The 16,792-nt window shown below is 41.9% G+C and overlaps 1 protein-coding gene across 4 annotated transcripts in view; it reads left to right on the forward strand.

The window, feature by feature from the left end:
- The first annotated feature begins 685 nt into the window (after positions 1-685).
- Positions 686-16,792, forward strand: part of ESR1 (estrogen receptor 1) — a 464,974-nt gene continuing 448,867 nt past the window's right edge. For 2 of the 4 annotated variants that reach the window (XM_062186942.1, XM_062186945.1), the window contains exon 1: positions 686-802. The gene's annotated coding sequence lies outside the window, so the exon portion shown is untranslated. Of the gene's footprint in view, positions 807-2,392; positions 2,438-16,792 lie in introns of those variants that run through there. The other 2 variants (XM_062186943.1, XM_062186944.1) reach the window with 2 other exon arrangements.

Raw genomic sequence — 16,792 nt, forward strand, 5'->3', positions numbered from 1 at the left:
CAGTATTATTTAAAAAAAAATCATTGTATTTTTGAGCCCATTTTCTACTTTAGCTTGTGTATCTCCATGCTCAAAACAAACACAAACACAAAGGTCACCACTTTATATCACTGCAGGAATTGCCAGGTGTTTTATGGAAGGATCACACGGCAGAGTTGAAAAGCCCCAGAGGAGCTAAACGTGTGCACATCGCCCAAGTCGAGACTCTAATTAATCAGTGACCAGAAGAGCAGAGCAGGCGGCTGAGCCCATGGCTGAATAAGAAAGTAACGAAAAGGCCTACAGAAGACCTGTCCTTGCCCCTGCTCTCAGCTGTAGCTAATTTTGGGTGAACAAAATTTATGTCCTGAATGAATGCTTTATTAGTTTTTTCCCTACTTGATCTGTCTGTCTAGACTTCAAGCTTTATTTATGAGTAAAGAAAGAGTTGGCTGAATTATGTAAAAAAAAAAATTGGGGGTAGATTAACGCATAACTCATCCCTTGTTAAACATCTATCTTCACGAAAGTGCTAGGAAACTTACAGTTAGGCCTGGCTTCGAGAAAGGAAGGCCACCCCCTCCTCTATTTTTTTTTAAGGAGACTTTCCAATCCTAGTCAAATGGTGGTGCTAGTTCTTTATTTTTGAGTTACTGCATTTCCTAATTTCATGGTCATAACAGCTTCAGAACGGCGTCTACCAAAACTGAAAATGCAGGCTCCATGCACAGAAGCTCTTTAACAGGCTTGAAAGGTTCAAGCTCCTTTCTCCTGCCCCTTTCTGTAGCATAAGAAGACAGTCTCTGAATGACATTCTTCTCAAGTAGGTACTCCTATTTCTTCTTTATTTATATTTTTCCTTGTGCTATAATGTGCTACTGTTTACAAGCAGGCTGTAACCCCAGAGCTTTCCTCTCATGTTAAAAGCTGTTCATTTTTCTCATACCACCCCAGAATATTTTGCAAAGTTGCTGGCAACCATTGCTACAATGTTAAAAATATGAACTCTAAACTTGGTACAGTGGAAGTTCACTTTTGGAGTAATATTCAGCTAAGTCAGAGGGCAACACCATTACCCTTTGCTCAGTACAGCACTGACTAGCTTCCTGCCTGCCCTAGATATTGTATATTTATTGGATCCAGCTCTTGCTATGAGATACTGTATGGCTGAAATGTGTCGGAATTTTGAAACTTCACCTCTGGACTGATCGTGCACCAGCATGAACTCCCTGTTTTCTTAATCTTTGGTGCCATAACTTATGTGAGTCTGAACTAAGCAATCGGAATGAGCCATTACTTGTTTCCTGAAGGCAGTCAGGTTTTCTACAAAGCTCCACAATCTAGCAATATGCGAATGAGACAGCCTGTCTTGAAATCACCCTAAGATTTTAGGAAAGGTTTTTTTTTTTTTTTTTTTTTTGTTGTTGTTGTTGTTGAATATTTCTGTCTTGGTTTTCTTGGAGGTGAAAAGAAACTACTGGTGACTTTTGGAGTAGGATGGTGTGTAATGACCCCACCACATAGAGTGTGCTGTTCAAGTAAGGATGTGGGAGTCCCGAAAGACAGGGCAGGCTACTTTCGTTTTGGTGAGAGGAATGCCATATGTTTCAGGAACCTTAGTTTAAGTTGTAAGTTTCATGTTTGGTCAAGAAGGAAATCAGATTTTCTTCTCACAGACGTGCCCATAGACACTAAGATGATTAAAAAATATTTTAAAAAATTACTTAATTTGGGTTGGGCCCTATCAGGACTTTAGATCACCACACTGATTCCTGTTCAAAGGTATGGTTTTGTGCACCTCTGAGAAGTAATGTTTGCCAAACAACTGTAAGCAGAAGGTTGCTGGGAGATTCCTCTGGTTTTGAATGTGATGTCTATATGTATATATTCATATCAAGTGATTTAGGAATTCCAGGTAGAAGCATTTAAACAGAACTAAAATGTACAGAGAGCCAACTGAGATAAAGTTGGATGAGAATGTCTGAGATCTAGAGTTGAGAGCCCACTTCAGTTTCACAAAATTCCTTCCTATTTCTCAAAAGCAAATGTTTGCTATGATTTTTGTTACTGTCCTGTGAAGACTGCCCACTGGGCCTGGATGTATGGACATAGTACTGTAGAGGCTGGATACAATACTGGAGAGGTGGTTAGATTTCCGAGGAAATTAGGAAAAAATATGTATGCATCAGAGATACCCTGTGCACGGAAGAATGGAAAATTCTGGATATGAGCACACAAAGGTTATATCTGTTGGCAGGATATTTTTCTCAGTTGCAAGTACTTGTTGTATTTTTTGTGACAGTCAAGGAAAGGGGTAAAGTTCATGTGTTTTACACTTTCAGCAAAGAGAAAGTTAAACAACTCTCTGATTTCAGTGAACTCTGTTTCTCATCCAGTGAAGGATTTGGAGCTAACCAGATCCTATTCCTTTCCCCAAACACTCTACACCCTGTGTGCTGTAAGTATTACACCAGGTACCTGCTGACCATTTTTGCGTGGTTGTCCATGGGTCATCTCTGAGTGTTTTTCTGTTTTCATTTAGTGCTGTTGGTCACAGCAGCTGCTTTGTAAAGGGCCAGGTGGTTGAGCTTTAGTTCCTTTTGAATAGAGAATAGCTTGGTTCCGTGGTTGCATACTAGATACAAGGCAAAATAGGCAGGACGGAGAGTGACCAGCTCTGGGGAGACCATCATGTTGTTAGGAACTTACAGCACATGCTTCATCCATGGCACCGGGGCTGTGGTCCTGCTCTACCACCTTTAGCAGGGCTGGGTCTGCATCACTGTTCCCTAAGAGACTGTGAAACCCGCCTCACCCCTGCACAGTGTCTAATAAAGTGCTCTTTTAAAAGACAAGTGCTTTACTGTTCGCTTTTACTGCGATGATAGTGTTGATCATGTGTTTGCTTTCTGGGCAATATCTCAGATTTCTTCTGATCCTTCTTGGTGGACCACAATATAGTGAAACCTTGCATGTTAGTGGATTTTCTGGATCTTACCAAGCAGTGTAAATTTGTTTTTCTTGAATGTTTGTGACTATTTTGGAGGACAGATAGGGTTGCCCTATTCATTCACCCCTCAGAATATTCTGCCGCATACTCTCACTGCTTTCTAGGTGTGCAACTGATTTCACCTCTGACCTCAAATTTCTCATCTGCAAGATACGGATACTAACAGTAGCTACTAGATATAATCATGTAGAATAAATGAGATTAAACCACTCCTTAAACGTCTTTTTATCTTCAAGTGTTTGAAATTCAATATGAGGAAGCCATTTCACACCACTTCTGGTACTCAGAAAATGTTGATGGAGTACATGAATAAGAACTCCAGGTCAGTACCGCAAGTGCTAGGATTTTAAGTCCATGTACCATAGTGGGTGGGAACTTAACCTGAAAAGTTAAGGGCAGTCACTCCAGCTAGCTAGGCATGGCACCTGTTGAAATGCTGCTGCTTGTTAATGGGTACAGAAGGTTGGAGGAGGAAGCCCGGAAGCCTGCAGTGTGCTTCCCTCTATCACTGCTTTCCTGTGTGACTGTAAGGACGATCGCATCCCTTTGCGATGAAAAGGGCAGCAGAGGATATCTAGCTGAGGTGAGCATGCCGGAGTTTTGTTAGAGATGCTTCACACTGCTTTTTCACATCAAAAGAGGCATTTGGAGGGAGTGGGTGTTTGCTTCCGAGATGAAGATGCTGCTTGGGATGCCTGCATCTTATGGAGTGCCTGGGTTTTGAATTCTGGATCCTTTTTGCTTCCAGCTTTCTGATGATGTTCACCCTAGGAGGCAGTAGGTGATGGCTGAAGGACTTTGGTCCCTGCCACCCACATGAGAGACCCAGACTGAATTCTGGACTCTTGTTTTCAGCTTGGTCCAGCCCCAACTGTTGTGGGCTGTTAGGAAGTGAATCAGCAGATGGAAAATAATTCTCTGCTTGTCCATCTCTCAAACAATAAATAAAAAGTTTAAAAAGAAGCATTTTACTTTGTTGTTGGGCAACATGTCTAACCACACACACCGTTGTGCACTGAAGTTCTAGTTCTATGTGCCAAAGACTTGAGACAGTCTCTCCATTACTGACCCCATAGCATGCTTTGGTGCCCATGAGGCGATAAGAATATTTGTTAGCATCTATAATTTGGGGAGCTCTTAATGCGGTGCCTTTTATAGGTATTGTTACATTTAAACCACACAATGGCCCCAACTGCTAAATGACGTGGTGATTCCATTCTGCAAATGAGGATACTGAGGCTTTGCAAAGTTAGGTGACCCATTCCCTGTCATGTGGCATTATAAATGATAGCTCCAGGACTGGAAGATGATCTGATCTAATCCCCAAACCTGTGCTTTCAGCTACTATTTGATACAGTATTCATTTCTAAAGTTTGTGATCATTAAGAAACTTGCTTTGGAGAAGCAAGCTGCGTATCTGGGGCAGAAGGAACACGATATTACCCCCTCTCTAAGCCTCAATATCTCTATCTGTATAATGGGAATGGTATTTGACCTACAGAAGTATTGTGGCTATTGATGAGGACTAAATGAAATAACGTATATAAAGGAGCTTTGAATACATAAATGATTACCTAGTAACTTGTGAAATCTTTGTACTAACCGGGATGTGTGCTATGAACTGGGTATGAGAGGAGGTTGGCTTGTGCTGCTGAAGAAAGAGTGATGCCGTACTGGAAGTGCAGGCAGAAAGCCTTGGCCCCCTAGGTGGGAGAGCAGGGCAACAGGTGCCTGGAGCTTTGGAGGGGAATGGGACTTCTCTCCTGGGGGCATCCCTGCAGTCATGGGGGTGCACTCTGATTGCTTCTGAGAAGGCAAGGAGCTGGGAGCTGCCCTAGATTTTCTGCTGTGAGAATCAGATAGATGCTTGTCAGCTGTCCACCTGGGGCTTCCCTTTCCCGAGAGCAACCTCCAAAAGCTTCCTCTGGCTTCTGTCTCCTATCAAAATCTGGCAGTGACTCCCAGGTCTTTGGGGTTTTCTGCTGAGAATGGGGTATGAGATTAGGAACTCTAATCTCGTGGGCCATCTTCCACTGCTTCTGTTTTCTTGCTGTCTTGAAGATAATGCCCAGGGCCTATGTGACAACTGCTAATCATAACGATGAAGAGACTACAAAAGGATGGCAATTCTGGGGCACTGTGGAAGTGGGAGTAGGCTTGCAAGACTGTGTGGCCTTGGTTCCTGCCCTTTTCTGGGATGTTAGAGTGTCTTTGGATGTTGACATTTCGTTTTACTTGGACCTCGTGCAACCGTTCTCTTAAAGGTACCTCTTCCCCAAGGCTGGGTCAGTGGGAGCTATTGAGATCGTTTTGCCAATGGTGATGTGTCCTGAGACTTCTCTCCCTCAGCAGTGCAAAAAAGTGGTCTTCCTGTGATATTTTTTTTTAGAATTTCCATAAGGACAGTGGGAAATACACAAGAAAATTTGAGGTCATCTGGCAGAAAAAAATTGTTTTTTGAGCTCTAATTTTTATTTACAACAACCAGTTGTCTGCCAGAATTCATTTCCTTGAAATCAGGTAATGACATAAGATTAATACATATGAGTACATAATGAATAGTAATCCACTCTAATACTGTTCATTGTAAACCATGTGACAAATACAGATGTATGTAATTTTTTGTAAAGACTTTTGGAACTCTACTTGCATTCAGCTTTACTAATGGAGATTTAAGGATTAGAGTTCGTCAGAATCCAAGATAGTTCAGTTTGACTTGCATGGTTAAATTCTTTTCCTAATTTTATTTAAGGAATTAATAATGTATGCAAGGGCCCTGCTGTGGTTCTTTAAGGTTTGTACTGGAGTCTGCTCCCAAACAGACTGAAAGTGGCTCAGGATTTAGTTCAGGCTTGTGCGTAGGGCCTTAGGAAGTACTTGGTTCACATGTGTGTTTGTTACATTTGAAGGATCTTCAAAAATTCTTGGAAAATGCATATTGTGAAAAAATGCAAGGATTTCAAGATTTTTCTGCACCAAACAAATCTTTTAACTCCATTTCCACATGAACTTTTTGAAGTCTTTTTGTACTTGTGTTCAGTTGAGCTTGACCTGTTCCCCAATTTCTTTTTTCTTTTTTTTGACAGGCAGAGTAGTCAGAGAGAGAGACAGAGAGAAAGGTCTTCCTTTATCGTTGGTTCACCCTCCAATGGCCGACACGGCCGGCACACTGCGCTGTTCCGATGGCAGGAGCCAGGTGCTTCTCCTGGTCTCCCATGGGGTGCAGGGCCCAAGCACTTGGGCCATCCTCCACTGCACTCCCTGGCCACAGCAGAGAGCTGGCCTGGAAGAGGGGCAACTGGGACAGAATCCGGTGCCTCGACCGGGACTAGAACCCGGTGTGCCGGCGCCACAGGTGCAGGATTAGCCTATTGAGCTGCGGTGCCTGCCTTTTCTTTTTCTTTCTTTCTTTTTTTTTTTTGTTTATTTGAGAGACAGAGTTACAGACAGGGAGAGAGACACACACACAGAGAGGTCTTCTATCTGCTGGTTCACTTCCCAAATGGCTGCAATGGCTGCAGTTGGGCCGATGTGAAGCCAGAAGCCAGGACCTGTAAGTGCAGGAGCCCAAGCACTTGGGCCACCTTCCACTGCTTTCCCAGGCCATTAGCAGGGAGCTGGATCAGAAGTGCAGCAGCTGAGATTTGAACTGGAACCCATATAGGATGCTGGAACCATAGGTGGAGACTTAACCCACTATAACACAGTGCCCCTCAATTTCTGTACATTGTCTAGCAGGTGTGGTAAAGAAGGCATAAAGTATGAAATGATTATTACATAGCAGCTATAACACACATGCCATACAGTGGAATCGAATGTGTTGAGTGTTTGGTGAGTGAAGGATATCAAATTGTGGAAACCCAGGGAGGGGAAGTTATTTCTGATTGTTGCAGATGGCAAGGGAAAGTTTCTGATGGGAAATGACATTTGACAATGACCTTGAGGATGGATAATATTTTCATAGGAAACCACGAGAAAAGGGAAGAGCATAGCATGGGAACAAAAGGCTTTGGGGAACCATTCACCAGCTTGACAATAACATATGTAAGAACAGTGGCCAGGCCCGCGGCTCAATAGGCTAATCCTCTGCCTTGTGGCACCGGCACACTGGGTTCTAGTCCCGGTCGGGGTGCCGGATTCTGTCCCGGTTGCCCCTCTTCCAGGCCAGCTCTCTGCTGTGGCCTGGGAGTGCAGTGGAGGATGGCCCAAGTGCTTGGGCCCTGCACCCCACGGGAGACCAGGAGAAGCACCTGGCTCCTGCCTTCAGATCAGCGCAGTGCGCCGGCCGCAGTGGCCATTGGAGGATGAACCAACGATAAAGGAAGACCTTTCTCTCTGTCTCTCTCTCTCTCACTGTCCACTCTGCCTGTCAAAGAACAGGGAGGTGGCAGGAGATCACCAAGAAATGGAAAGTTCATTGTCATAGGAAGGAGCTTCAACATTAGGAAGCAGGTGTTAGAGTTGGGTACAGAGTTAGAATGAAATAAAGACTTAACCTCAGGAAAACACTATGTAGATTGAAGTTTTCAGATGAAGAGTCTGCACAACGATTTGGAGGTGATTAGAATAGTTCAGGAAAGGTGAGCTATTTAAATTGTTACATTTAAATGGAACAATTTAAAAAAAACTTCAATTCCATTTAAATTGAACAATTTAAAAATCTTTGAGGACTTGCTTTTTAAAATTAAATATTTCAAAGGCAGGGAGAGAAAGGAAGAGCAAGTGAGAGAGTTAAAGGAAGGGAGGAAGAAGGAAGGAAGGGAAGAAGGAAAGAAAGAGGGAGAAATCTTCCATCTGCTGGTTTACCCCACAAATGCCTGCAACAGCCGGGCCTGACCAGGCTGAAGGCAGGAGCATGGATCTCAGTCCTGGTCTCCCATGTGGGTTGCAGGGACTCAAGTATGTAGACCTTCACCTACTGCCTCCCAGGGTGCACATCAGCAGGAAGCTGGAATAGGTAGCAGACTGGACTTGAACCTGAGCACTTGAACATGGGATGTGGTTACCCCAAGTGGCACCTTAATTGTTATACCAACCACCCACTCCAAGACTTGCTTCTGAATTGTGATTGTTTGATTGTTAAGAATGTTTTTTTTTTTTTTCAAAAATTACTAGTGGGAAAGAAGGGAATTGGAAGTCCAAAGATATTACTGTGCCACTGGTGTGCTTAGCAAACAAATTGCCTGCCTAATGTTCTGTTTTCCTCACTGTAAAATGGCATAACAACTATTCAGTGCCCATTTAAAGGCATTATACTAATGGCACAGTGAAGACCGAGTGACAGAACTTTGAAAAGTAATACATCTGGGGCTGACATTGTAGTTCAGCAGTTTAAGTCATCTTGCCTGTGATGGCGGCATCAGCATTGGATATGGGTGTCAGTTACAGTCCCAGCTGCTCTGTTTCTGATCCAGCTCACTGCTAATGCACCTAGGAAAGCAGCGGAAGATTGCCCAAATCCTTGGGCTCCTGCACCCATGTTGGAGACCCAGATGAAGCTCCTGGTTCCTAGCTTTGTCGTGGCTCAGTCCTGGCTGTTGTGGCCATTTGGAGAATGAACCAGCAGATGGAAGTGCGCTTTCTCGCTCTTTTTCTCTCCATAACTCTTCCTTTCAAATAAATGAAATATTTTTTTAAAGTAATACATTATACATGTGAAATACCAGTTACTTGGAATATTTTTATAATAAAATGATTTTATTTGGATAAAATGTGGATTCAGAAAATAGCTCCTATTTGTTAGCTAGGAAAAGAATTACTTGTGGTTCTTAAATAGGTCCTTTATATTGGATACTGAATGATTCTGACTTTTGAGGCCTCTCTTCCTCACAAAATTGAAGAAGACATTGGACTAGGGGATGGGAATGGTTCTTGTGGTTGTACCATTTTATGATGGTACAGTTTCTGCCTTCAGCAACCTCTGTTATGATGGTGAGTTGATACTGTCACTTGTACAATCAAACCAGTGGACACCTGTCTGGCAACTAAAGACAGATGTCATTGTCCCACTGAGGCAGGACTCTAGTTACCAAGAAGGACTGATATCTCTTGCAGCCACCTAAGTGCTTTGTACCGTAGGAGTGGGGGATGGAATCCAGTGATTCAGTGTAGGGAGAAGGATGAAGATCATGCCTTCTTCCTTCCTCTTTTTTATTCTCTTCTAAGGGGGATATGAAAGGTAAAGGTAACAACAATGGAAAATAATCAACTGGGGGTGGGAGTGGCTATTGACAGGGAAGGCCAAGCAGACTCAACCATTTATTTTGAGTCACAATAGGTTGCTTGTGATATTTCTGGGCTTCTGCGTGTGCCTATGGTGGGCAACACCTTTTCTTTGTATTTGGAGTGGAGAAATACAGGCAGAATGATGTCAGGACATGTTTAGCACCCAGAACATGGCTCATGTTGCTTTCATAGGCAATTCCTCTGGGTCATTCAGCCTTCGCAGATCAAGCAGAGGGATACTTCCAATCTAGTTTGAGAAGGAAAAAAATTCACAGGACGATGTTTTCTAGGAAAATCAAAGAGTAGAAAGCAAAGCTGTGCTTACTATGGCATTCGTGTTGCATAAGCAGTATTAACGTGGTTAAGTATTATTCCTTTAGAATAGTTCACAGATTATTCCTGCTTGGAGTTTACAGGGCCCTTGTTTTACTTCTTTCTCACCATCTGGATTCTGTCCATTTTACTCCTCCCACAGCACTTGGAATGGAAGTGAAATTTAAATGTGCCAATTTTCTACTTGTTAGAAGCTATTCTAATATATTTAGTAGGAAAAGGGATTTATACTGTTACTTAGAAGAAGGTTTGGGGATTATTTCAGGGTTTCATTCGTTGATGGGATTCCTAGAATCTACTGCCATCAATAGTGGAGAATTGGCTACACCAGACAAGTTTGTAGATTTACCAAAGTGTAGCTAACGTGGGCTGCACTTGATTTCTTTATTCAGTTATTTAATACTAAATTTATTGCCAGTTTTATTTATCAAACCTATTCTCAAAGGAGTGGTATTTGTTGTGGCCACAAGGAAACATCTGTGTATTTCAACCTCAGCGGCAGATAGCCAGTTAGAACATTTGGCATTTGAAGCCTAGATTGCTGAAGGAAAAATTAATCAAAAGAAACCTTCAAAAATACTGAGAAGGCAACCAAGAAAAATGTCTTATCTCTGACAAACTGAAGTATTGAGTTCATAGTAATGAAGAAATGGCAGAATCCACAGTGAATCACGTAAGGGTGTCATATTATGGGAAGTTTGGAAGTTGATGTCATTTTGATTGCTGTGATTTATGGTAGGTTATATAAGGGGATCCTGAATTCTAAGAGATCAAAGGAAAATTCTGGCTCTTTCTTCATCACCTCTGGTCAAGCCTATCCAGCAAGAAGCCAAGTGGAGAGTTAAGCAATTATCTGAAGTGGGCAGTAGAGACGGCCAAAGCAGATAATACATAACCAGAAAGTCACCATGGAGGGAAAATGTGGACTGAAAATAGGATAAGGAGTGGGGGTAAGAATGTCAAGCAATTTGGTCAATGTCCACCATCCAAATTTACTGTATAACAGCCAACTCCTAGCTGCATGTTATTTAGAACAAGACGAAAAGACTGGGATTAAAAAAAGTTCACTACCAAGGTTGTTGCATGCTTGTGCAAAATTTCACTGTATCTGTATTATCTGTGAGTGTCTAATTTTGAGTATTTTCAGGGACTGGATTTCGCTATTTTAGATTAGTGGATTGAAATCATAGAGGAAGCCCATAGAAACTGACTAATGGGGATAAAAATTTCTTTTTTGGTTAATTATTAAGTGGTATATTAGTCACCTTTCCCTATCCCTCCACATATGTGCTTATGAATTTTCCATTGAAAACTAAAGCTCTTTTATTTTATCATTTCTTTAGGTGGCAGATTTCGTATCTCCTTAATATTTAAGTAGAACATAGCAATGAATTATATAAGCTCGATAGAATAGGATTTGAATTACTTTTTTCATATTAAGCAACCACCAAAACCCAAGTGTCACTGTGGCAGTCTTTTTTTCTTTTCTTTTATATGGATACCATAAACTATTTTGAGCAGATGTTTCTAACTCCTAAAATATAGTTGGTAGTCTATTGCCCCCTCGATATCTTTCAGTGTACACCTGCTAATTCTGAAGACTTCTTAGTTCAATGTACAACTTTCCATTTGTTGTTGTCTTTTTCTTTTTAGAAAGTGTACAGTAGCTTGTCATTATCTATAGTCTTCCTATTGTGCAATAGCACTAGCCTTTCTTAACTCCTATCTAACTATAACTTAATACTCATTAACTAACCTTTGTTTTTTCAATTGAGAAAAAAAGGTTCACAGATTAGGTTCATTCTTGCTTCAAATCCGGAAAACATGCAGGCATACTAAGATCTTACTTGGAAAAACAAAGTAAAGAAGTGAATAAATTTCTTTCTTTTCTATCATGTCTGCAGCATTTGAAGCCATTATATAGAATTTTAGAAAATAAAAATAACCCAGGGCAGTTTTTCAATAGCTTTGACTGAGGTTTGAAACTCACAGTAAAAAATGCGCTGTGGAATATCCTTGAAACTCCTCATGGAATCTATTGGAATACACTGTAATCAAGTCAAAATTCAAGAAGAATTTTTTGGTGCAAGTGAAGATCAAGAAAGTTGTTTTTTAAGTAGTGATACAAAGCTGTGTATTAAGTAGCATTACTAAATTTGTCCCCTGCTCTGTGCAGTGGCTATTTTTTCTGTCATATAGCAACATCTGAATGTCTGTGGTAAAACCATCTAAATGGTCACAGCAGGTGCTACTGTGCTGCTGAACGCAATTGAGACATTGAGGACCAGTTTTTTGTTCTAATAGGAAAAATGGATCTTCAGAAATAGAAGCCATTCTATAGTCCTGGCTTGATGCAGTGGATGATGCCCTGTGCAGAAATGAATTAATGTTTGTGAATTGTGTCAATGGAAAATAGCCCATGTCTTAGATTTGTAAAAAATATAATCAAGAATTTGATTTGAACAGATAAGTGAAACAGATTCCTCAGTGCCTATTGACAAGTGAGACTCCTTTTACTTATTCAGTCTTTCCTTCCCTTGGTCCCTCCCCTCCCCTCCCCTCCCCTCCCTCCTTCTCTCTCTCTCTCTTATTTCTTTTCTTTGTTTCTTATGAAAGGTAACACACACACACACACACACAGGTCTTCAGTTTGTTGGTACAGTCTCCAAAGGTCCTCAATGGCTCGGACTGGTGCAGGCCAGAATTCAATCTGGGTTTCCCACATGGGTGGTAGGGATCCAAATACTTGAGCCATCACCTCTGTCTCCTGAGGTGTTCAACAACAGGAACTTAGAATCCACAGTGGAGCTGGAGTGCCAATCTAGGCACCCTGATATGGAATACAGGCATCCCAAGCAGCATCTTAACTGCTAAGCCAAAGGCCCACTATGAGATTACTTTTATTTATTTTTAAATGCCTTGTTCATTTAAGTGAGGAATCAAACCCGTTTTTATTTGGGAAATATATTTTTTTAAAGATTTATTTATTTCAAAGCCAGAGTTACAGAGAGGCAGAGACAGAGAGAGGTCTTCCATTCTCTAGTTCACCCCCCAAATGGCCATAATGGATGGAGCTGAGCTCATTCAAAGCCAGGAGCCAGGAGCTTCTTCTGGGTCTCCCATGTGGGTGCATGGGCCCAAAGACTTGGGCCATCTTCCACTTCTTTCCCAGGCCATAGCAGAGAGCTGGATCGGAAGTAGAGCAGCTGGAGCTTGAACTTGCGCCCATAAGGAATGCCAGCACTGCAGGTGGTGTCTTTACCCGCTATGCCACAGCACCAGCCCTGGGAAATCTTTAGAGGTTACCATGTCACCTTTTCCTTTTCTGTTAGAGAACAAAAAGAAGAAGATTATTAGAAAGACATAGCATTAAAATATCTTGGTCTTGGACCATAGTACCAAATCAACATAACTGTTTTTGAAACAGGAAGTAGATATTAATCTGAATTTTTAACTACCAGTGAGCTATGTGTAAACCTTTAAGTTTTTCCTTTTTCTCTCCTGACTTCATCCATGAATATGTAACAGCCAATTTGGCAATCAGTTTGGAAGATGATTTCTTATTTAATTTTTTATCAAGCTTGTTGCCGGGGGTATAGCAGTAATGATAAGCGCTCTATGTGTGTTTCTTGAGTTGAAAGAAAGGATGCAATGTATGAACAACCCTAATTTTATTTAATTTTAAAATATTTGTTTATTTGAGAGGCAGAGTTACAGACAGAGAGGGAGAGACAGAGAGAGAACTTCCATCCATTGGCCCACTCCCCAAATGGCTGCAATGGCCGCAGCTGAGCCAATCCGAAGCCAGAAGCCAGGAACCAAGAGCTTCTTCCAGGTCTCCACATGGGTGCAGGGGCCCAAACGCTTGGGCCATCCTCTACTGCCTTACCAGGCCATAAACAGAGAGCTGGATTGGAAGAGGAGCAACCAGGAATATACTGGCGCCCACATGGGATGCTGGTGCCACAGACAGAGGTCTAACCTACCACACCACAGTGCTGGTCCCGCAACCCTCATTTAAAATATTCCCTGCATGCACTGTATAGTTGAAGTTCCTTTCCATGTTACCATGGAGGTTACTCAATTTATCTACAATGCTTAATTCTCTAAAGACAAAAAACCAAGACTTTTTAAATAAAGTTCCTGTATTTCATTGTCTCTTCTCTCAGAGCTTTCCCATAGCTGCTAGCAAGTGGAACCATTTTCTGATTGGCGTTTCATCACCTCCTTCTTGTCTTGCTGTGCCATGCCAGTTGAGTGCTAGTAAGAGTGCATTAATTTAACACTAAGTGGAGACATGATTATAACACTCTAAACCATTAAGAAATGTTTTTTTTAAAAAATATTTATTTTATATATTTGAAAGGAGAGAGAGGGAAGATAAAGAGATCTCCCATTGGCTGGTTTACTTCCCAAATGGTTGCAACAGCTGGGGCTGGGCCAGGCTGAAGACAGGAGCCAGAAACTCCCATGAGGTCTCCCATGGGGGCAGCAGGGACCTAAGCACTTGGGCTATGTTCTGCTGCTTTCTCAGGTATATTAGCATAGTGCTGAAACAGAAGTGGAACAGCCTGTACTTGAACAGGTGCTCACGTCGGATGCTGGTAATGTAGGTGGTGGCTTAACCTGCTGCACCACAACACTGGCTCCCCCCAAGAAATATTTCTATTAAATTTAATTATTTAAAGTGACATTTGAATACTTAGTAACAAAAATAATTTGAAAAAAGCCATTTAGATGGACAAACAGGCACTTTACTTTGTTGTCCCCAATTAACCACATCGTTTTAATTTAAAATTTAAGAGAGAAAATAATTTACTGACCTTCAAGTTCATTTCTCATTGCTTCCACAGAACATTTTAAAACTAGTTCACAAAGCTCTTGAGGAGCCATGGCTGTATTACAGTGAAAGTACAAATTGACACCATTGCCCAGAGGCCAACTTGAGGGACCATGTATTTACTTATCGGGCTGTGAATCCAGGAGCAAGCGATGGCATAAAAGAGGAAAAGCCTCTGAGAGTTGTAAATACCAGGCTATCCTTCACAATGTTCAAAAGCACAGGAAGGCTAAGTCAGTGGAGTGATAGGGACGGGCAGGGCGCAGGCCTAGGTCTTCCTGTAGGTTTAGATGGACTAAACCTGGCTTCACTAAGCTCCCAAGGGGCACCCACTGCTCACTGTGGTGACTTCCCAGCTGTGGAACTGGGTCATTGGGGGCAAATTTTTTCAGGAACATTTTTGATTTTGGACCTTGACTATGCGACTATAGAGGAAGTGAAACTTCATGGTGAAAGACTTTACTTAGTGACTAACCAAAATGTTAAATAACATCACCAGTTCCAGGCCTAGCCACTGTCTTCCAATGTACTGTGGGACTGGTCAGGCCAGTCTTCCCAGTCTGGAGACCAACACCTGTTCACTAGGCAAGCAGAACCCATAGGGCCTGGCCTCAAAGGGCAGGGCAGACTGCAGGCGGTTTGGAGGTACCTCCTCTCCAGATCTTCTCTGGCTCAGGAATTTGAAACGGTAAAAGTTCTAATCCATCTGCAGTAAACTGTCAGGTGAATCACAGAAGTACTGATGCAACCGCTCATTTCCAAGTGGCTCTTGCCTGTGGTCGTTGCCAGCATCGTGCTGACGGCTGGTTAGATTCCCATGTGGGATGGCAAGGAGAAGGCCCTGCAGAAAGAGAAAGGAAAAGGCTTTCACAAATGAATGAGTCCTCTATCCAGTTGTAGGAGAACTAATGCAAACCACTGGGCGTTTGGATTCCAAAATTTAAAAAATACCTTGTACTACCTCCCTTCTCCGTTTTTGTGATTCTATACACTTGTCGGTCTCTAAGTTCTCTTGTATGCCTTTTCTTGCTGTGAGGTCCTGGGTTCAAAGCTGTTTACCCCAGAAAGATCTGATTGTGCTGCTGCTGGGACTTTGAGAGAGATCTGAAACAACATGACTGGGATCACGGATGCCGTGGAACCAGGGGCTTGCTGCACGTCTCCTGGGGAACGGTGTCACTTAGTGATGTCATCCATTCTTTCCCATTTTTTCTGCCTGTCCATTTATGAAAACAACTGAAGTCACTGGTGTTTCTCATATTCTCAAAATATTTGACTCCATTAAGTTTTGGCTTTAAGTAGAAAGATCTAAAGGCTAAAAGTAAAATACATAAAATGTTAGAAGGCTAGTTTAGTTTGAGACTCACATATGGAATTGTCCCTTCTTGACATCTACTCTTTTTTTTCCTCAGATAAAACACTCAAGTTACAGAAATCAGTTCTTTAAAATTCAGTTTCTTTTATGACCTACTTTTGTCATTCCTGTTCAGTCAAGTAGTTAATAGAAAGGCAGCCACAACAGCTATGCGTTGTTCCATCACATTACTTGTCGGTGCTTTATGCTAGAAGAGAAAGCTTATTTTGTCATTACAACACTAGGATTGGATATCATTATTCCCACTTTCTGGGGGAAGCAAGTCAAGACTTAGAGAAAACAAATTATTTGCTGAAGACAACCCAGCTAGTGAATGGTAAGACAGGATTTGAACTTAGGACAGTAATGCAAGATCTTGGCCATGGTAAACATGGTTTTTCAGTTTATGAATGCAGGCAAAGGCTGAGATGCTGAAGGGAATACAGAAGCATCTGGGAAAGATCTTGTCTCACTGAGGAGCTTGATTGTGCACTGTGAGAAGATATTCGCATCTCTGTCTTGTGGGGCAGATCCCTGTGATCTCTTCTCATTAATGTTTAATGCTTTTCTATTCACGTGAAGAACTCTGAGTCCAAGACTTCACAGGGCATGGACAATAGCATTTCTAGTTTTCATCACTTCATGAGTATATTCTGCCTGTCAATGATACTTAATACAATTGACTGATTATATATATATCTGAATAAAATTTACCTTGTAAAAATACAGCAGGCATAGGTTAGCTGCCTACTCTGCTCATTTTCATCAAGCTCAATTTCCATGATGACTTCTCTCTCAAAAGTGAAAATGCATCAGTAGATTGGATCACAATCTAGAGAGAGGTGAAAGGGTCTTTGATCAGTGAACCACACCCGCACTGTTAATTTGACATAGGTTAACACTAAACACGATTGTGTGGTCTCTGCTGGAGAACCTGGCACAGATGTGCAAAGGCTGGCAGAAGGAGGGATAATCCACAAACTTGGTAAATCACATAGGAATAACCAGGAACTGGCTGCGGTATAGCAATCTGCGTTCATTTCCACTGACA

This window comes from Lepus europaeus, chromosome 3 (assembly GCF_033115175.1).
Source record: "Lepus europaeus isolate LE1 chromosome 3, mLepTim1.pri, whole genome shotgun sequence".
Classification (NCBI taxonomy): Eukaryota; Metazoa; Chordata; class Mammalia; order Lagomorpha; family Leporidae; genus Lepus; species Lepus europaeus.